This window comes from Lucilia sericata, unplaced genomic scaffold (assembly GCF_015586225.1).
Source record: "Lucilia sericata isolate MDLA Ls3-8-SP2 unplaced genomic scaffold, ASM1558622v1 Contig002344F_arrow, whole genome shotgun sequence".
Classification (NCBI taxonomy): Eukaryota; Metazoa; Arthropoda; class Insecta; order Diptera; family Calliphoridae; genus Lucilia; species Lucilia sericata.
The window spans coordinates 22909-45775 of record NW_023996155.1 but is presented as its reverse complement, the minus strand read 5'-3'; the positions used below and the strand labels follow the sequence as shown (position 1 = coordinate 45775).

Here is a 22867-nt window from a genome sequence, read left to right as displayed (position 1 = left end):
AGAACTAGAACAGAACTAGAACAGAACTAGAACAGAACTAGAACAGAACTAGAACAGAACTAGAACAGAACTAGAACAGAACTAGAACAGAACTAGAACAGAACTAGAACAGAACTAGAACAGAACTAGAACAGAACTAGAACAGAACTAGAACAGAACTAGAACAGAACTAGAACAGAACTAGAACAGAACTAGAACAGAACTAGAACAGAACTAGAACAGAACTAGAACAGAACTAGAACAGAACTAGAACAGAACTAGAACAGAACTAGAACAGAACTAGAACAGAACTAGAACAGAACTAGAACAGAACTAGAACAGAACTAGAACAGAACTAGAACAGAACTAGAACAGAACTAGAACAGAACAGAACTAGAACAGAACTAGAACAGAACTAGAACAGAACTAGAACAGAATAGAACAGAACTAGAACAGAACTAGAACAGAACTAGAACAGAACTAGAACAGAACTAGAACAGAACTAGAACAGAACTAGAACAGAACTAGAACAGAACTAGAACAGAACTAGAACAGAACTAGAACAGAACTAGAACAGAAACTAGAACAGAACTAGAACAGAACTAGAACAGAACTAGAACAGAACTAGAACAGAACTAGAACAGAACTAGAACAGAACTAGAACAGAACTAGAACAGAACTAGAACAGAACTAGAACGAACTAGAACAGAACTAGAACAGAACTAGAACAGAACTAGAACAGAAACTAGAACAGAACTAGAACAGAACTAGAACAGAACTAGAACAGAACTAGAACAGAACTAGAACAGAACTAGAACTAGAACAGAACTAGAACAGAACTAGAACAGAACTAGAACAGAACTAGAACAGAACTAGAACAGAACTAGAACAGAACTAGAACAGAACTAGAACAGAACTAGAACAGAACTAGAACAGAACTAGAACAGAACTAGAACAGAACTAGAACAGAACTAGAACAGAACTAGAACAGAAGTAGAGCAGAACTAGAACAGAACTAGAACAGAACTAGAACAGAACTAGAACAGAACTAGAACAGAACTGGAACAGAACTAGAACAGAACTAGAACAGAACTAGAACAGAACTAGAACAGAACTAGAACAGAACTAGAACAGAACTAGAACAGAACTAGAACAAACTAGAAAAAAACTAAAACAGAACTCGAACTAGTTATTCAGAATAGTTCTTTTAATATGACGTTTTAATTGCTTCCATTTAACAGGTTTCAATTTCATTAGATACATATCTAACCTTAATGATAACGAAATTTAAATTAAAATTGGAATTTGATCGAAGAAAAATGTTAAAAAATTTTAAGTTTTTTTTTTAAATTGTCAAGTCTTAAAAAAACAAACTCAAAACCACCCCAGTAAATTGTTAGTAAACGTGACAAAAATCAATAATTTTACTAGTTTAAACATAACTAACGTGTTGTCGACCAATTTCACTGGAAGCTATTTGACTTAAATCCGCTATTTGCAACCAACTTTAAATTCTTCTTATTTCCATTTCCATTTTAATTTCAATTTCTTTTCCATTTATTTTTTTTTTTACTTATTTTCTATGCAGAAGTGTGTATTTTTTTTACCAGCTTTCACTTCATACTGGGGTAACGAGTTGTAGCAGTTGTTGTCTATTTTGTTATTCTTTTTGCTGCTGACAAACTCTGACAGTGTGACTGTGCAATTGCAGTCTATTTCCCCGGTGTCACATTTAAATCTGCATATGTTGTTTTTTTTAACTTATTTGTTTATCTTATGAAAGTTGCAACCCCTCATTGCCCTGCTGCTCAAAAAATGCAACCGTTAAAATAAATAAGTGAAATCTGTTTGTAAAATAAATAGATTCTAAGCATTTTCAACATTTGACAGAGAAATAACAAATTTCTGAAGATATGTTTGTAAAAGGCAAAATAAGATTTTAGGGATTTTATTTTTATTTTGGCGTAATTACTTATATACACTGGCCTTTGAGTTTATATTACTTTAGCCCCTCCTGTAAAACAAGTTATTTTTGTGAGCATTACAAAAAGTTTACTTTTTTTGGACCTTGTTTTGGGTTACTTTAACTGTTTTTTTTTTTTTTGCTCTTCGTCCTTTTAATGCTGTTAATTAGAAGTTTTTCAAGTAGAAATTCTTTTATTTCTGTTGGCAATGTGTAACGCAAAGAACTTTAAATTAAAAGTTTTTCAGTTCAAAATATTTCCCCCCTTATTTTTACCTAAGAAACCTAATAATGGTCCCAGTTGTATTAAGGTTGCTGTAATCTTGTACTTGTTATATTAGGACGCAAAAAATAGAAATAATGAAATTAAAGTATGAATAAGTAAGGAATTTTTGTTATTTTGTTCAAATTGAAGAATTGACATAAGAGGGCTAAAGAAAACTAATGGAGCAAGAAGAGCAACAGCAGCAAAAAATGAACATAAATACAAATTAGGAGAAATAGTAAGTACAGACGTTTTAACAGAGAGAGCAATGGTATGTAACGAATAACAGTGACCAAAACAGCTGTTCCAGTTCAGTTCTAGTTCAGTTCTAGTTCGTTCTAGTTCAGTTCTAGTTCAGTTCTAGTTCAGTTCTAGTTCAGTTCTAGTTCAATTCTAGTTCAGTTCTAGTTCAGTTCTAGTTCAGTTCTTTTCAGCTCTAGTTCAGTTCTAGTTCAGTTCTAGTTCAGTTCTAGTTCAGTTCTAGTTCAGTTCTAGTTCAGTTCTAGTTTTCTAGTTCAGTTCTAGTTCAGTTCAGTTCTAGTTCAGTTTAGTTCTAGTTAGTTCAGAGAGTTCTCTAGTTCAGTTCTAGTTCAGTTCTAGTTCAGTTCTAGTTCAGTTCTAGTTCAGTTCTAGTTCAGTTCTAGTTCAGTTCTAGTTCAGTTCTAGTTCAGTTCAGTTCAGTTCTAGTTTCAGTTCTAGTTCAGTTCTAGTTCAGTTCTAGTTCAGTTCTAGTTTCAGTTCTAGTTCAGTTCTAGTTCAGTTCTAGTTCAGTTCTAGTTCAGTTCTAGTTCAGTTCTAGTTCAGTTCTAGTTCAGTTCTAGTTCAGTTCTAGTTCAGTTCTAGTTCAGTTCTAGTTCAGTTCTAGTTCAGTTCTAGTTCAGTTCTAGTTCAGTTCTAGTTCAGTTCTAGTTCAGTTCTAGTTCAGTTCTAGTTCAGTTCTAGTTCAGTTCTAGTTCAGTTCTAGTTCAGTTCTAGTTCAGTTCTAGTTCAGTTCTAGTTCAGTTCTAGTTCAGTTCTAGTTCAGTTCTAGTTCAGTTCTAGTTCAGTTCTAGTTCAGTTCTAGTTCAGTTCTAGTTCAGTTCTAGTTCAGTTCTAGTTCAGTTCTAGTTCAGTTCTAGTTCAGTTCTAGTTCAGTTCTAGTTCAGTTCTAGTTCAGTTCTAGTTCAGTTCTAGTTCAGTTCTAGTTCAGTTCTAGTTCAGTTCTAGTTCAGTTCTAGTTCAGTTCTAGTTCAGTTCTAGTTCAGTTCTAGTTCAGTTCTAGTTCAGTTCTAGTTCAGTTCTAGTTCAGTTCTAGTTCAGTTCTAGTTCAGTTCTAGTTCAGTTCTAGTTCAGTTCTAGTTCAGTTCTAGTTCAGTTCTAGTTCAGTTCTAGTTCAGTTCTAGTTCAGTTCTAGTTCAGTTCTAGTTCAGTTCTAGTTCAGTTCTAGTTCAGTTCTAGTTCAGTTCTAGTCAGTTCTAGTTCAGTTCTAGTTCAGTTCTAGTTCAGTTCTAGTTCAGTTCTAGTTCAGTTCTAGTTGAGTTCTAGTTCAGTTCTAGTTCAGTTCTAGTTCAGTTCTAGTTCAGTTCTAGTTCAGTTCTAGTTCAGTTCTAGTTCAGTTCTAGTTCAGTTCTAGTTCAGTTAGTTCAGTTCTAGTTCAGTTCTAGTTCAGTTAGTTCAGTTCTAGTTCAGTTCTAGTTCAGTTCTAGTTCAGTTCTAGTTCAGTTCTAGTTCAGTTCTAGTTCAGTTCTAGTTCAGTTCTAGTTCAGTTTAGTTCAGTTCTAGTTCAGTTCTAGTTCAGTTCTTCGTTCAGTTCTAGTTCAGTTCTAGTTCAGTTCTAGTTCAGTTCTAGTTCAGTTCTAGTTCAGTTCTAGTTCAGTTCTAGTTCAGTTCTAGTTCAGTTCTAGTTCAGTTCTAGTTCAGTTCTAGTTCAGTTCTAGTTCAGTTCTAGTTCAGTTCTAGTTCAGTTCTAGTTCAGTTCTAGTTCAGTTCTAGTTCAGTTCTAGTTCAGTTCTAGTTCAGTTCTAGTTCATTTCTAGTTCAGTTCTAGTTCAGTTCTAGTTCAGTTCTAGTTCAGTTCTAGTTCATTTCTAGTTCAGTTCTAGTTCATTCTAGTTCAGTTCTAGTTCAGTTCTAGTTCAGTTCTAGTTCAGTTCTAGTTCAGTTCTAGTTCAGTTCTAGTTCAGTTCTAGTTCAGTTCTAGTTCAGTTCTAGTTCAGTTCTAGTTCAGTTCTAGTTCAGTTCTAGTTCAGTTTCTAGTTCAGTTCTAGTTCAGTTCTAGTTCAGTTCTAGTTCAGTTCTAGTTCAGTTCTAGTTCAGTTCTAGTTCAGTTCTAGTTCAGTTCTAGTTCAGTTCTAGTTCAGTTCTAGTTCAGTTCTAGTTCAGTTCTAGTTCAGTTCTAGTTCAGTTCTAGTTCAGTTCTAGTTCAGTTCTAGTTCAGTTCTAGTCAGTTCTAGTTCAGTTCCAGTGGAGTTCAGTTCTATTTCAAAAATATCTACATCCTTATTTTATACATCCCACTGTTTAAGCAACAAAATTGACAGAATAATAAAATAAAAATTGCTAAACACTTTATTGCAAAATCCGACATACAACACAACAACAACAAAAGTTAGTTTACTAAATTACACACACTCTTAGTCCACATTCAAAAAGAAGAAAAAAATAAAAATAACAAAATAAGAATGCCATGTTAATTCTGAAAAAAATTAAAGTCTCAAGAAGTAGCAAAATGGACAGAAAAATTATGAAGAACAAAAGATAAAATAAAACACAAAATTATAAACAAAAAACACAACAACTGAAAAAATAACATTAAAAGCAGTAAGAGACGTAAAAATGGAGAGATGAAAAAAAATAAAATAAAAATCTGTTCAACTAACTGTGCATAATTCATAATTTAATTAAAAACTTAACCAACTGTATGAATAAATGGCAACAACAGCAACAAATACAACCATCGGCAACAAAAAGTTACAAGACAGCAGCAGCTCCTAACAATGGCTTCGAGAGCATACGTTTTTTCTGCATAACTGTAACCAAGGATATGTGTATATTTGTTTGTATTAGAGAGCCAACTGTGTTAATATATTTAACTGTGTGGGTGACTAAGCGTAGAGATTCGAATAACACCGACTCATTTTCTTAAAGCCACTCACATACTTATATATAAGTACGTACATTAAAAACTGAAAACAGTAATTGTTTATGCGGCATAAGTCTTTTCAAAGCAGAAAGCTATGTGTATTTTCATTTGTGCAAACACAGCGCGCAAATGATGATGAAGAATGTAGAGTAAACCTAAGTATATTTAATGCAGAAACTAAGTAGATAAGAATATTATGATGTTTTCGTTATTACAGTTGTTGCCGCTGTTGTCTACATATCTAACAAATATTTTGTTTTAATAAAGTTTAAAAAAATTAAACAAACAAAAGAGATAACGAAGGATACCGAATGTTGAAAAAAAAAATATACAAAAATTCCCCAGCGAACATTGGCACACTGCTGAAGCCAACAGACTACAAGGATATGCAAATAAAGCGGAATTAAGTGCAAAAATACCAGAGGCTCTTTGAATAACACCAAGAAATTTTAAAGTCAGTATAAAGGCGATATGTAAATACCCTAAACACGTCAACGGAAGTAATTAATATTTAAATAGTAAAGTGATTTTTGGAAAGTGGATCCGTATATGGGTTTCCTAATGATTTAACTTTCCGCCAACTTAGTTCGGTTTTAGTTCTTGTCCAGATCCAATTCAGCTCTAGTTTAGTTCTAGTTCGGTTCTAGTTCAGTTCTAGTTTAGTTCTAGTTCAGTTCTAGTTCAGTTTAGTCTAGTTCAGTTCTAGTTCAGTTCTAGTTCAGTTCTAGTTCAGTTCTAGTTCAGTTCTAGTTCAGTTCTAGTTCAGTTCTAGTTCAGTTCTAGTTCAGTTCTAGTTCAGTTCTAGTCAGTTCTAGTTCAGTAGTTCAGTTCTAGTTCAGTTCTAGTTCAGTTCTAGTTCAGTTCTAGTTCGTTAGTTCAGTCTAGTTCAGTTCTAGTTCAGTTCTAGTTCAGTTCTAGTTCAGTTCTAGTTCAGTTCTAGTTCAGTTCTAGTTCAGTTCTAGTTCAGTTCTAGTTCAGTTCTAGTTCAGTTCTAGTTCTAGTTCTAGTTCAGTTCTAGTTCAGTTCTAGTTCAGTTCTAGTTCAGTTCTAGTTCAGTTCTAGTTCAGTTCTAGTTCAGTTCTAGTTCAGTTCTAGTTCAGTTCTAGTTCAGTTCTAGTTCAGTTCTAGTTCAGTTCTAGTTCAGTTCTAGTTCAGTTTCTAGTTCAGTTCTAGTTCAGTTTAGTTCAGTTTTCTAGTTCAGTTCTAGTTTCAGTTCTAGTTGAGTTCTAGTTCATTCTAGTTCAGTTCTAGTTCAGTTCTAGTTCAGTTCTAGTTCAGTTCTAGTTCAGTTCTAGTTCAGTTCTAGTTCAGTTCTAGTTCAGTTCTAGTTCAGTTCTAGTTCAGTTCTAGTTCAGTTCTAGTCAGTTCTAGTTCAGTTCTAGTTCAGTTCTAGTTCAGTTCTAGTTCAGTTCTAGTTCAGTTCTAGTTCAGTTCTAGTTCAGTTTAGTTCAGTTCTAGTTCAGTTCTAGTTCAGTTCTAGTTCAGTTCTGTTCAGTTCTATTCAGTTCTAGTTCAGTTCTAGTTCAGTTCTAGTTCAGTTCTAGTTCAGTTTCTAGTTCAGTTCTAGTTCAGTTCTAGTTCAGTTCTAGTTCAGTTCTAGTTCAGTTCTAGTTCAGTTCTAGTTCAGTTCTAGTTCAGTTCTAGTTCAGTTCTAGTTCAGTTCTAGTTCAGTTCTAGTTCAGTACTAGTTCAGTTCTAGTTCAGTTCTAGTTCAGTTCTAGTTCAGTTCTAGTTCAGTTCTGTTCAGTTCTATTCATTCTATTCAGTTCTAGTTCAGTTCTAGTTCAGTTCTGTTCAGTTCTATTCAGTTCTAGTTCAGTTCTAGTTCAGTTCTAGTCAGTCTAATTCAGTTCTAGTTCAGTTCTAGTTCTAGTTCAGTTCTAGTTCAGTTCATTCTAATTCAGTTTCTAGTTCAGTCAGTTCATTCTAGTTCAGTTCTAGTTCAGTTCTAGTTCAGTTCTAGTTCAGTTCTAGTTCAGTTCTAGTTCAGTTCTAGTTCAGTTCTAGTTCAGTTCTAGTTCAGTTCTAGTTCAGTTCTAGTTCAGTTCTAGTTCAGTTCTAGTTCAGTTCTAGTTCAGTTCTAGTTCAGTTCTAGTTCAGTTCTAGTTCAGTTCTAGTTCAGTTCTAGTTCAGTTTAGTTCAGTTCTAGTTCAGTTCTAGTTCAGTTCTAGTTCAGTTCTAGTTCAGTTCTAGTTCAGTTCTAGTTTCAGTTCTAGTTCAGTTCTAGTTCAGTTCTAGTTCAGTTCTAGTTCAGTTCTAGTTCAGTTCTAGTTCAGTTCTAGTTCAGTTCTAGTTCAGTTCTAGTTCAGTTCTAGTTCAGTTCTAGTTCAGTTCTAGTTCAGTTCTAGTTCAGTTCTAGTTCAGTTCTAGTTCAGTTCTAGTTCAGTTCTAGTTCAGTTCTAGTTCATTCTAGTTCAGTTCTAGTTCAGTTCTAGTTCAGTTCTAGTTCAGTTCTAGTTCAGTTCTAGTTCAGTTCTAGTTCAGTTCTGTTCAGTTTCTGTTCAGTTCTAGTTCAGTTCTAGTTCAGTTCTAGTTCAGTTCTAATTCAGTTCTAGTTCAGTTCTAGTTCAGTTCTAGTTCAGTTCTAATTCAGCTTTATATCTGTTCTGTAGGTTTAATTTTTAATACAAAATCACTCTTGTGTAGTAGTTCTTATGATCAGAAATTTAGAAATTTAGTTAGAATATTAAAATCAACATTTCATCAGTCGCTTATATTTGTATAAAATGATTTGAAATAATATTACAAAAGAAAATGTCAGACTATAATATTACTAACATATTGCAACTATATTTCAAAAAATCCACATTAAAATGTGTAGAGCACTCACTCATCTCAGTAGGCAGAGAAAGAATCATGAACTGATATAATATTATTTGCAAAACAAAAACGGATGTAAATATAATAAACATGAACAGCGCGACAACAAAAACTCTAAACCAAAATTATAACCAAAATTTTTAAAACAATTTTCATTTCAAAAAAAGTAAAATTCATACAGACGAGTATATCGTTATAACATTTAGGCTTTTCCAGCATGCGGATACGTGAGTGTGCGCGTTCATATATACACAAATTCACACACACCTATACTTAAGTGGCAATAATATGAACACACACCGGATGTAGATTATGAATCCATAGTAGAAGCACGTAGCAATTTCCATTTTTGTTTTGTTATGAGCAAATACTTGCCTACATAAGAGTATGCGGCTGGCTGTATGTGAGTGTGTGTTCGAATGTATCTCTTTGAAGAGGACGTTGGAATGTGGTTTGAATTCATGGTGTTTACGGCATATTTACGTGTACAAATACACCTACATAAACACAATCGTACATACCTGCAGAATACAAGCCTTCAATGTAACGTCACAATGTTTAATAATGCAAAATACACAGGCGGACGGACATACATATATATGTACATTCTCGTGAAATAGTGATGATCAACCACAGATTTATACACACTCACGTACGCATTCACACATATATTATATTATTTTCAAATACAATGGAAATATTTTTAGAATTGTGCTTATTTGCCAGAGTGTATGAGTGATAGTCCCTCTAATTGTATACATTTTGTAGGGCTGCGCTTTGCATCCGTAACGAGCATTGTTGTATCAAGTACTTTTCTTTTTGTTTTTCTGTATTATTGTTGGTCCTTGTAATAGCATAGAGTGACAACTGTAACGCTGGTAATATCATCAAATCTAATAAAATTTTGGAGAAATAAAAGAGGTTATTCCATTCAAAATTTTGTGAAATCGTTGTATGATTTTATGGTCGATTTATAGTGTTTTGTGCAACAATATTTAGAAATTTTATTTGTTTTTAGTTCATTTAAATGGTGCATTAAACTCTGTCTTTATATTATTATTTATTTATGTATTATGTACCAGCAGATTCAGATTTTACAAAATAAGATTACTTCCAATAAAAGCTTATTGTAAAAACTACAGCTAATTATATTTAGATTTTGTACTATAATATTGATTTTGAATAATGCAATAGAACCAATTTCATTATTTTCACATTACAATCATTTTTGTATTGATTTTAAATAATCATTTTCGCAGTCGGAAAGCTTACTAAAGAACTCCTGAATTACAACGATTTTAAGTCTTTCATATCAATGATTATTACAAGTTATTGGTTGCTTATTTAAGGAACTAAAGTCACTTTTTAGTTCTAGTTCAGTTCTAGTTCAGTTCTAGTTCAGTTTCTAGTCAGTTCTAGTTCAGTTCTAGTTCAGTTCTAGTTCGTTCTAGTTCAGTTCTAGTTCAGTTCTAGTTCAGTTCTAGTTCAGTTCTAGTTCAGTTCTAGTTCAGTCTAGTTCAGTTCTAGTTCAGTTCTAGTTCATTCTAGTTCAGTTCTAGTTCAGTTCTAGTTCAGTTCTAGTTCAGTTCTAGTTTCAGTTCTAGTTCAGTTCTAGTTCAGTTCTAGTTCAGTTCTAGTTCAGTTCTAGTTCAGTTCTAGTTCGTTCTAGTTCAGTTCTAGTTCAGTTCTAGTTCAGTTCTAGTTCAGTTCTAGTTCAGTTTTAGTTCAGTTCTAGTTCAGTTCTAGTTCAGTTCTAGTTGAGTTCTAGTTCAGTTCTAGTTCAGTTCTAGTTCAGTTCTAGTTCAGTTCTAGTTCAGTTTCTAGTTCAGTTCTAGTTCAGTTCTAGTTCAGTTCTAGTTCAGTTCTAGTTCAGTTCTAGTTCAGTTCTAGTTCAGTTCTAGTTCAGTTCTAGTTCAGTTCTAGTTCAGTTCTAGTTCAGTTCTAGTTCAGTTCTAGTTCAGTTTCTAGTTCAGTTCTAGGTCAGTTCTAGTTCAGTTCTAGTTCAGTTCTAGTTCAGTTCTAGTTCAGTTCTAGTTCAGTTCGAGTTCAGTTTCTAGTTTCAGTTCTAGTTCGTTCTAGTTCAGTTCTAGTTCAGTTCTAGTTCAGTTCTAGTTCAGTTCTAGTTCTAGTTCAGTTCTAGTTCAGTTCTAGTTCAGTTCTAGTTCAGTTCTAGTTCAGTTCTAGTTCAGTTCTAGTTCAGTTCTAGTTCAGTTCTAGTTCAGTTCTAGTTCAGTTTCTAGTTCAGTTCTAGTTCAGTTCTAGTTCAGTTCTAGTTCAGTTCTAGTTCAGTTCTAGTTCAGTTCTATTCAGTTCTAGTTCAGTTCTAGTTCAGTTCTAGTTCAGTTCTAGTTCAGTTCTAGTTCGTTCTAGTTTCAGTTCTAGTTCAGTTCAGTTCTAGTTCAGTTCTAGTTCAGTTCTAGTTCAGTTCTAGTTCAGTTCTAGTTCAGTTCTAGTTCAGTTCTAGTTCAGTTCTAGTTCAGTTCTAGTTCAGTTCTAGTTCAGTTCTAGTTCAGTTCTAGTTCAGTTCTAGTTCAGTTCTAGTTCAGTTCTAGTTCAGTTCTAGTCAGTTCTAGTTCAGTTCTAGTTCATTATAGTTCAGTCTCTAGTTTCAGTTCTAGTTCAGTTCTTAGTTCAGTTCTAGTTCAGTTCTAGTTCAGTTCTAGTTCAGTTCTAGTTCAGTTCTAGTTCAGTTCTAGTTCAGTTCTAGTTCATGTTCTAGTTCAGTTCTAGTTCAGTTCTAGTTCAGTTCTAGTCAGTTCTAGTTCAGTTCTAGTTCAGTTCTAGTTCAGTTCTAGTTCAGTCTAGTTCAGTTCTAGTTCAGTTCTAGTTCAGTTCTAGTTCAGTTCTAGTTCAGTTCTAGTTCAGTTCTAGTTCAGTTCTAGTTCAGTTCTAGTTCAGTTCTAGTTCAGTTCTAGTTCAGTTCTAGTTCAGTTCTAGTTCAGTTCTAGTTCAGTTCTAGTTCAGTTCTAGTTCAGTTCTAGTTCAGTTCTAGTTCAGTTCTAGTTCAGTTCTAGTTCAGTTCTAGTTCAGTTTAGTTCAGTTCTAGTTCAGTTCTAGTTCAGTTCTAGTTCAGTTCTAGTTCAGTTCTAGTTCAGTTCTAGTTCAGTTCTAGTTCAGTTCTGGTTCAGTTCTAGTTCAGTTCTAGTTCAGTTCTAGTTCAGTTCTAGTTCAGTTCTAGTTCAGTTCTTGTTCAGATCTAGTTCAGTTCTAGTTCAGTTCTAGGTCAGTTGTAGTTCAGTTCTATTTCAGTTCTTCTATTTCTAGTTTAGTTCTAGTTCAGTTCTAGTTCAATTCTAGTTCAGTTCTAGTTCAGTTCTAGTTCAGTTCTAGTTCAGTTCTAGTTCAGTTCTAGTTCAGTTCTAGTTCAGTTCTAGTTCAGTTCTAGTTCAGTTCTAGTTCAGTTCTAGTTCAGTTCTAGTTCAGTTCTAGTTCAGTTCTAGTTCAGTTCTAGTTCAGTTCTAGTTCAGTTCTAGTTCAGTTCTAGTTCAGTTCTAGTTCAGTTCTAGTTCATTCTAGTTCAGTTCAAAAATTAAATCAAAATAGTTAAAACATGTAGGCGTATGATTGATATGTAATTTTTGTAACAAGTATACGAAAATGGGAAAAAATGGATTCCACAAAAGTCCGTCGAAAAAATTTAATTAAAACTATGAGTTTTTTGTTAAAAATTATACAATTTTATTTTCCAAAAAAACATGAAATATATTTATGTAGTATTAAGAGAAAAGTAGATTTAAAAACATTAAAATTTTTATTTTTAGAACAAAAAATTATTTCAGTAAAAAATATACACATACTTAAGTACTTATGTACATACAATTTTTTTAATCTCAGTTTTAATATATAAAAACTGAGATTTTTCGTAATATGTTTTTTCTAATATATAATTATTTAAATGGCTTGCTGTTTTTAAACTTTATAACAATAAAAAATATAAGTACATTTTTTTTAAATTTTATTATGTTGTTGTGTTTTCATATCTTACATAAATTATTTACATTGACGTTACGTGCCAAATCTTGTTGAAGCCTTAATCTTAACCTTGATATTTACATACACATAATAATAATAATAGCAGTAGCAGTAACAACAGCAACTCTCAGTCTTACAAAAAAATTTAAAGAAAATCTAAAACATTGTATAAATTCAGGCGCATTCTTTTAACAATTTTTCTTATGAGTTTTTATAATGTTTTGTTGTTTTTTCTCACGTGTTTACATACACTAAATGCGTAAATGTTTAAGAATTCGTTGTATGTATTTTTTGAAAAGTTCCTTTTGTTTAAACAATTTTTCCTTATTTTGTATGAGTTTTTTTAGGGTAGTATGTTTGTATGGGTGTTGTTTTTATAATCGTAAATACTTGACAGTTTTATGTTGATCGTTATGTTGGTGTTCGTACATACATATGTATATATGTATGTTATTGCATGTTATTTTTTTATATTATTTCTTTTTTTCATGCAAATGTTTATTTTATAATTTTCTTTTATTATTTAATACACAGGAACGCAATGTATTTTTCCCTGTTTTTTTGTTTGTTTATTCTTGCTGCTGGTTTTTTAAATATGTTTGTGTTAGAATATATGTATGTTTATGTTTGGGGAAAAGCACCGTATATACATTTAAACATTAAGTTGCTGTTATAAAAGTAGTAGAAATAATTTGAATTATATACAAATTAAGTAGGGCAATCTAGTAAGTCATATTCTGATTTGCTTTGGAATTTCAAATTTCTTTTAATATTTATTAAGAAGATCAATTTTTTTGTTGGACTTGATTTAAAACATTATGAAGCTCATAATTATACGGTAGTATACTTGTTAAAATAATTACATATTACTCATACGCTTACAGATCTGCACTAGAGATCTTAACCTACATGACCCAACTTTTAAAATCTATGTCTTCTGATTTGTATGCACCAATGTTAGTACTATTGGATAGTAGGCTAGACACAAATTTTCAGCTCTATCGGTCAAGAAGGCACGGAGTTAGAGAGGGTAAATGTTGGACATTTTGGTCATACAGGGTTTTATTCAAATGAGTGTAACTTTTCACCTATTGTGTATTTCCAAGGGAGTTCAAAGGAACTATTTTCCAAGGGAGTTCAAAGGAGCTATTTCTTCATTGTTTTTCTGTCATTTTCTGAAGGTGACTTTGTATGAGGGCTCGGGTCAATGAGCTCCGATAATTACGAAAATCAGCAGTAACATGGATCTCGGGGGTACGAGTTTCATCAAATTATATTGAAAACTGCGAAACTGCGTGCGTACAAGTTTTAAAAGAATACACAGACAGATGGACGGACGAATATCGAGAGTTTAACGTGAATACCTGCCATGACGGCCTTATTTCACGGTGGTCCTTTTCATCCACTGGGTAGACTAGAGACGGTCTATCACGCGCCCCTGAATCCTTCCATGAAGAACTCACGTGGCATTTTTTGTACATGGCTGAGCCGGTCCATGTAAAAGCGCTTTGTCGAAGAACTCGAGCTATCTAATCTCTTGCCATAGTAGCCCCGTTGCGGAATGACAGGCAGCATGGTATCAATCCCAATGCAAACCCCGACAAGGAAAAAGCAATCACTGGTCTAAAGTCAATAGAAGGGGCGACTACCCCAATATCAGGTGAAATCAATCTTCTGGTAAAGGTGACCACCCTTATGATGTCATGATAGATTGCATTATTTAAAATGCAATCTCCATCAACTAATGACCCTTTCCAGTGCATTCATTAACCTCTACTGAGATGGCTCTATTGGTTTGGCAACAGCACCTAGCGAGGTATTTGGTAGCTCGAAATATTCAGCCAATAAATCATGATCCCTCTAACCCAATAATTGCCCCATACGAGTTGAGGGAACGGACCTCAACCATATGTCGTGTAGCATGAAACAATATGAATCCTGTCGAGGTGGCAACAGCACCGAGAACTTCCCTAAAGTACAAGGTCTGCTAAATCAGTACTATTCTCCTGTCGGGCAGAGGAGTCTTTCCCGATCGTTCACCAATTACATCAGTTCCATTCTCAGACCATAAAGAATGGAATGACAGGCAACTACCAAGTGTCAACCTGAAAATTCCCCAACTTATATTGGCGCCCTACTATGCGAAGAGTAAGAGATAATCAACGGGTTCAGGAATCCAGCTTAAGTTGCTCTGTCACAACACCCAGTGACATCTGTTGAGATGGCAACAGCACCGGAGAGAGAATCCAGATATATTTGGCATTTGGATATATCAGTCCTTAAACCAACATTATCTCCCGGCGAATTTGGGTATAAGCCACAGCCACTACGTGGATCCCGAAGGAACCTCAATCACAGATCAGCACAAATTCATAATATGCTCCCCATTACTGTGATGTAGGGTATAACAATATTTAGCAACAACATATAATAATTAAAAGGCCTATTGTTGTAGTTCTCACTGTGTTTTGCTGAAATTCGTAGTTTTTTACAATATCTTCAATTTGTTCATTTCAAGTGAAAGTTATATGTATATTGTGAAATTGCGCTGTTTTTATTAAAGATACCTATACGTATACGTGTTAATGAATTATTGCTATTAAAAATATTAAGTATACGCCTAATTTTAGAGAAGCACTTGAAATATTTTTATCTTGAAAATAAAATTTTTTTGATTTATATGTTTATGTTTGTTCTTTATGACAAGAGCTACAACTTTGCCTCTGTGAGTAAATCAGAATTCTGAATGATTTACAAGATTTTAGCCTTCGAAAATGATCACTTTTTGGCCTCAGAAAATTATCACTTTTTGGTCCATTTTTGGTCTTTTATCACGTCGTGGTGTCTGTATATGTTAATATGTTTTTTCGTTTTGCAGTGTGTTATCATTTTCTCGGAGGTGAAAGGTATTAAAACCTATAGCACGATCAAGGGCTTGAATATTCTAATAGAACCTAGATGTTCACAGAAATGTTAGGTTCTGAATTTGAAGTTCCTTTCAAAACAAACCTCGTATATATTTTATCTTAAATGTATCTCGAATGTAGTTGTTGTATATATTTTCTTGTTTTCATCTCTTCGTATGAGTAATAATGTGTGTGTTTAAGTTTAATTCTGTTTGTTTATTTTTTTAACTTTAACAGTCGTTTAAAAATATAAAAATAAACAAAAATACTTAACAACACGTACACATATAAACAAATACACACACATATATAGAAATCATGAGAGAAAACACTTTGGGTTTAAATTTTGTTTAAGCATAAGTTTGTTATGCCAAGTTGTTTAGTGGGTTGTGTTGACAATAAAATTAAATTGTTTATCTTGTTTTTTTAACGTTAACTTTTTTTTTGGTTTTATTTGTTTTCCTTTCATTTCTTCTTAAAAGTGTCTAATACCACGTAAGATATTTTTCTGCGTAACTTATTATTTATATATTTGGAGATTTACCTTTTAAATAATAAATTAGTTACACAAAAACAAAAAAAGTCATTGTTTTTTTTTATTGAATTTAGATGGTTTATGTGGTAGGCTGTGGCATTTTAAATGTCTTATGGCTTGTTAGTAGATATACGTTTATTTATATACTATAAGTATATAAAAAAAAGTTTGTCACCAGATGTTTAGAATTACAGAAATATTAACATTAAGTTAAGCATGACAAATGTCGTAAAAGTTAAATTTTGTTATTGATGCTTACGAGTGACAATGGAAAAGTTTGGAAATGTGGTCAGAAAAAAAGGAGAGAATTTGTAAGTATAAGTACTATATTTAGTATAGCACAGTGGGAGTAAAATTGCAAAAATATGGTCAGAAAAAAGAGTTGCTTTATTCTCGAATACTCGAAGCTTTACCTTATATGGGTACCATGCTCTCGTTGATAATTAAAATGTATTCGTTAACACCTAATGCATCCCTTTGACGAATGAAAAAAAGGCTTGACGTTACGAGTTCTGAATTAAAAAACATGGGCGAGAGATGGTTCGATAGAATCACTAACATTATGTCGAGTGGCGCCAACAAGAACAGGACGAGTAGTATCCTTGGAAAGAACGTGTCATAATGATTGTAAAACGCTGTATCACTTGACAAGTTTTATCGTAATTAGATTCAAATATGTTGGGAGAAACACTGATTACAATGGCCAGGAAACAGAGTTTCTGAACTCTCTACGAAAATTCCTTTCCTTTTCTACCAACATTTTCAATGAAAAGAACAGCACAATAGGACATGTGAAAGTGTATGTTTTTGGTTCTGATGAAATATACATCTTCCTCTCAATTTAAGCTAAACTAGTATTGCACAATGGGTTAGAATTACAAAAAAAAAAAATATTATGAAAATAAATCAATGTTTTTAATGGTTTATACAATTAAATTTAACACAAATTGAGCTCTTTTGAGATTCACTTTCTCAGTCAACTTAAAGCTAGAGGATGTCTGTTTATCCGTCCGTCTTTCTTATCATTTGTCGCAATTTTGAGTGAATTTGGAACGAAACTTTGTAGCGCAGAAGAGAAAAAGTCCATTGAAGTAATTCTTTGTTTTACACAAAATCGCTTTCTTCGTCAATATCAAGATATCCGTATTCCGTCTATTAGTACCTCTTCATTGCGTTATTCGTGTTTGATGTTTTCTTCTGTCCGTCATTCCGTTAGTCTGTCTGTCTGTCTTTTAGCCGTCCATCACCATAGCCATTATTTTATCTGTCTGTCCTGTTAATCTAAAGTTCTCCCTTTATTCTTTCTCTAGTATGTCTGTCCCTTTGTTCATTCGTATATTCAAAATTTCTTCTATATGTCCATCCATTTTTCCTTTCACTTGCACCTCCGCCAGTTTCTCAGCCAATCTAAAATTGTTTGTTGATTCGTCCATCAATATGCATGTCTGTCTGTCTATACGTCTACAATTTGGGTTTATCTTTTCATAATGATGTCCGTTCATCCTGCTATCAGCGCTTTATTCCATTTGTCTTTTTGAGTGTCCATCATTCCATAGTATGTCTGTCTTTCCGTTTCCACATATCCATCTTTTTATCTGTCTGTCCATCTATTTATTATTTCACCTTTGTATCAATCACATTTTCTTTCAATATGTTGTCCCTTTATTCTACTACTAGTATGTCTGCCTCCCCGTCCATCCGTATATCCATAATTCCATCTATATGTCGGACCGTCCGTCCTGTGCGTTCCTCAATTTCTCAGTCAATATAAAGTTGTGCGTTAATTAATCCATCTGTTTGGGTTTCCGCCCATCCGTCATTCAGCATATCTGTCTATTTATATCTTTATCAATAAATCTTTCGGCTTGTGATTGTTTTTTCATCAAGATGTCATTAAATCCTTCTATCATTTATCTTTTCATATGTGTGTTTGTCTTTTTGAGTGTCCATCATTCAATAGTATGTCTGTCTTTCCGACCATCCATCCATATATCCATAATTTTATGTGTCTGTCCATCTATTTAATATTTCTCTTTTGTATCAATCACTTTTTCTTTAAATATGTTGTCCCTTTATTTTGCTTCTAGTATGTCTGTCTCTCCATCTATCCGTATATCCATAATTCCATCTATATGTCCCGTTCCTCACGTTCCTCAATTTCTCAGTCAATACAAAGTTGTCCGTTAATTAATCCGTCCGTCTGTATGTCTGTCCATCCGTCTCTCAGCATATCTGTCTATTTGTAGCTTTACTATTAAATTTTTTCCGCTTGTGATTGTTTTTTCATCATGATGTCGCTACATCTTCCGATCAGAACTTCATTTCACCATTTGTTTTTGCCATTTCGACTGTCCGTCATTCCATTAGTCTGTCTGTCCATTTATTATTAGACTTATGTTTCCCATCAATCTGCCTGTAGGCTCTCAGTCTATACGTTTATCTATCATTTCACCTATCTGTCTGTCTGTTTATCTTTCCACCTGCTCCTCTGTCAATTGCTCAGTCACTCTAAAGTTGTCCCTTAATTCATCCGCCCACCTGTCTATCCGTCCATCTTTCTAACAGCATATCTCTCTGTTTGTATTTGTCCTCTCATCTGTCCATCACTTCACTAGTCTGTCTATCTCTCAGTCCATCCATCCATATACTCATAATTCCGTCTGACCGTTTATCATTTCACCTGTGTTTACGTCTATCTGTTTTTCCTTTCTGTCGGTCGCAATTTTATATATAACCAGGCCATTATTCCATATGTCAATTTTCCGGATAGCCTATTCAATTTGTATCTACTTGTTTGTCTGTCCATCCATATTTCTATCGGTCTCAATTTCAAAGATAACTGTATGCAATTTGGACCTCAAAACTAGGTTTTTTGTTCTCAATTTGTTCGTCTATTTGTCAGTCCGTTCATCCTTTCATCTGCGTATGCATATTATTATTCCATCTGTCTATCTATCTCTCTAAAGGTTTACATTTTGAAAGCTAACTCAATGATATTTGTTATGCAAACTTCTATTGCATCTGTACGATAAGCCTACTTTCTTTTTATGAATTTTCATTATAATAAATTCATTTAAATATTAAGGCAAACTGTAATTTAGCATTAAAATACAAAATTTTTTAAACCTAGTTTGATATTTCCCAATTCAATTTATTTTCCACCTGCTACTTATATAAAAGTTTTCCTGGCATTTTTACTCATAACACAATAAACAAAAAAGTTCTTAAACTAATTTTTTTAACCCAATTTTTTGGGTCTTCATAAACACACACACACACCAAAAAAATCCATTTACAAGGTTAATTCCTTTTTATTTATACTAGTTTCTTTTCCAACAAATTCCACAACAACCAACATTATTTTCCTTTTGCATTTGACAAATTTATGAAGATCCTTTAAAACTTTATCAACAATATTTAATCCTCAACACATTTTTATTTCAATTTGTTTTCTTCCTTTTTTTTTGCATTCCGCTACTCTTTACATACTCAGCATTACTTTGTAGTTTAATTCCTTGATTAAACTACTCATGCTAAACAAATAAAGTGAAACGGGGGAAAACAAAGACACCGAAGGATAGAAAAAAGTAATAAAAAATATGAAAAAAAAAATAGTATGAAAATGGAAATGTGTCATATATTTTTTTTTTTAAATTTTCTTGTCTCTGTTCTGTTGTAAAACAAATATTCATACTACCAATAACTACTTACTACTACAACTCTATGAAAAAAAAAATTGTTAGAAAAACACCAAGACAAGTAAAATGAAATGAATTGTAATAAAAAAAAAATACTATTCACACACACATACCCACACATTTACACCCAAAGAGGATTCATTTAATTCTATCATTTTACTTATTTTTTGACATTGTATTCTAGTGTTTTATCCTGTTCCTCCTGTTCATATTTGCTCTTATAGTTGTTGTTGTTTTTTTTTTCTCTATAACTACCACATACAGTTAGTTTATACTTTAAATACAATTGCATACAAGCTTATTTTATATTTGACATATGCATACAGTTACACTGACATACACAGACTCTCACTCTTATACATACATACATACTTATTTACAAATACATATATGTATGTACATAATTGTAAATGTTTGCATATGTGTAAGGGTACACATATGTAAATATGAATATTTGTACTACTTAAGTAAATAGCAAGTTTATATGTATGTATCTGTATGATTGTGCAGTTATTTATGTATGTGTGTACATTTGAGTAGGAGTGCAAAGTACATATGTATGTATATGTATGTAAACTTTATATGTAAGTATGTTATTTTGTATGCATATGAATACTTTTAACTTTGTAATGAATGTTTTTTCTTGTTGTTTTTCTTTAAAGTGAATAGCAAATGTAAACTCCTTTTTAAGAAAATATTTTTGCATAAAATTTCTAAAATATTTCATATATTAAGGGCTCTGAACTTGGCTTTATGTTAGGTTTAATCAGGAGTCCAGAAAGAAAGAAAATTCCTACTACTATTTCTTGCTATAATCATTGATCGGAAATTAAAAAGGCAAATGCTAACTGGGTATTATGTAGTAGAAACATAGGCACGATCCCACTATCTTAGACCAACTATGACACATTGTAAGGATCTACCACTACCATGAGGCCATGAGAACTATGTAAATTAAAAGCTCTGGAAAAATTGCAGGATATTTCCCAATAAGCGCGTTAACGCAGTATTCACCGGACTTGAGGTGTAATGATTACATAAAGTAATTCATTACATGGTCAATTACAATTACTTGTAATGTGGAATTCAACAATTACCAATTACAATTAATTGCAATTGAAATTTTGCCCATTACATTTACTTGTAATGTGTAAATGAACAATAACCAACTACAATTACTTGTTATGTGTAATTGAAATTTACCAATTACTTGTAATTGTAATTTAGATATTACTAATTACAAATTACATGTAATTATAATGGAAAAATGCACAATTACTAGTAATTGTAATTGGCGTAATATCAATTACAAGTAATTGTAATTGGTATAGCCTATAATGGAAAAATTCACAATTACAAGTAATTGTAATTGGCAAAACTTCAATTATAAGTAATTGTAATTGGTAAAACTTCAATTACAAGTAATTGTAATTGGAAAAGATTAATATTACTTGTAATTGTAATTCGTAAATTTTAAATTAAAATTACATTTAAAGTAATTATAATTGAAGAATATAATCATTACCCCCAAGCCTGGTAATCACGGCCAAACGCCTCTTAGTTAGAGGTAAATTTACCTAAGGCACACGTCTTTATTGTATACTAGACGGTTATAGAAAAATCCCGGATATGTCCAGACTCCTCCTACAAGATGAAATTGTCCAAAACAGTAAAACACTGACTTCAGATGTAATAAGAGATTTTAACATAATTAAGTTTCATCTCTCACTGTTACAAATGATGGAAAAACACGTAAACTCCTTAACATACTACAAAGTAGCAAAGTAAAGTAATAATTGTATTAGTATTATGCGACAAAAGAACCTCCAAAGGAGTCATTTGTCTGCATACATATACATACATATGTATAAATGGAACAAGGAAGACGAAAGAAAACTTGACAAATACAACTAGAAAATAAAATAATAAATTTAGTAATTTTTCTTTAAGTTTTTCTTATTTTTCTACTCATAATTAACATTAAAATGTTGAATTAGTTAGTAGTATTAGAAGGTTGTAGGAGACAAAAAAACGATGACATGAAGAAAGAAATAATTTAGATGACATTGAAAAACTATCAAAATTTGGAAATTTTTCATATTTTTATATTTTTCTGTTCTGTTCTTTATGTTCAATATTATTGAAATTTATCACGTGAATAAATTCGCATTCAGTAAGGGGTGTCTATTTTTAAAAAACACCAAAAAAAAATCTCTCTCAATATATTCCCATAAGGACACTGTATCATGTGTTCCGGTTCCCCATTATAGAGAATCCAAAAGGTCTCATTTGAAGAATGGAAAAGTACCAAAGAGTCCAAACTTACAGATTATTATTCATTCAAAACCATGGTCCTATATAGACCTTAGTACCCGAATTCCAAAATAATGTACAAAATAGTTTATTTTGTGTAAGTAAATTAACTATTTTTTCAAATTTTATAAAAATTGGCTCAAATTGAATAAATAAAATTTCGCGTTTTCCCCTTTTTGGTACTTTTTGCCCCAGTGAAATAGCAAATATTTTGTTTCAGTAAATATTACAGAATTAGTACATAATTTAATAGGTATACGTAGGGCTTAAGTCAATTATGACACATCCCTTTCGGATTAACAAAATATTACATTTTAAAAACAAAATATTTTTATCCAACTTTTAAACCATGAACATATATGGGCGTAGGGTCAATTATAAAATTCGGTAGAGAGATTTTGGCTTGTCAGAAACTTACTTTTATATATCGAATTTCATAGCTATATTCGCATTTTTAAGCCAGTAATGTGCGTTAAAGTCATTTTCTGAAGGGGGCTATATATGGGGAGTAGGGTCAATTTGATTTGTGCTCGAATTTCAGCGCTATACTCTTATTTTGAAGCCAGTAGTGAGCGTTAAAGTCATTTTCTGAGGGTTACCTTATATGGGGGGTAGGGTCATGTATGGACCCATCCTCATAAAATTTAAGAAAATGATTTCAGTTCCTATAAAACTTTTTTATGTCAAATTTCATTGCTATATATGCTTCTTAAGGTTGGAGCATTAAAGTCATTTTCTGAAGGGGACGTTATATGGGGGGTAGGGTCAATTATGGGCCTATCCCTATAAAATTTTACACAAAGATTTGGGTTCCCATAAAACATATTTTTGACGAATTTCTGATGGGGGCCTTATATGGGGGCTAGGCGAAATCGTGGACCGATATTGCCCATTTTTAATACCAAACAAACTGCATCAACTAAAAGTATCTAAGCAGCCCGCTAGCTATTTCTATTTGGACTCTATCGTGTTTTCAACAGACAGACGGACAGAAAGACGGACAGACGGACGGACATGGCTAGATCGTCTTAGAATCTAATAAGGACCCAGAATATATATATACTTTTATAGGTCCTAGACGAATATTTCAATGTGTTACAAACGGAATAACAACAACAATATACCCCACATCTTTTTTGATGGAGGGTATAAAAAGTTCAAATTCGCCTAAAATTTGCTATTAAAATCGAATCATACAATAATATATGAATAAAAATATGCAAAAAAATGCAAAACAAATTGATGCCAAAATTCTTAAATTGTTCTGAAACGTGTCAAATATCTTGTCCGTGAGT

At 32.6% G+C, this 22867-nt stretch overlaps 1 protein-coding gene across 1 annotated transcript in view; it reads left to right on the top strand.

Annotated features, from left to right (window-relative positions):
• LOC119613838 overlaps positions 1–22867 on the top strand; it is a 48910-nt gene that overhangs the window by 11295 nt on the left and 14748 nt on the right. The window lies entirely within an intron of this gene.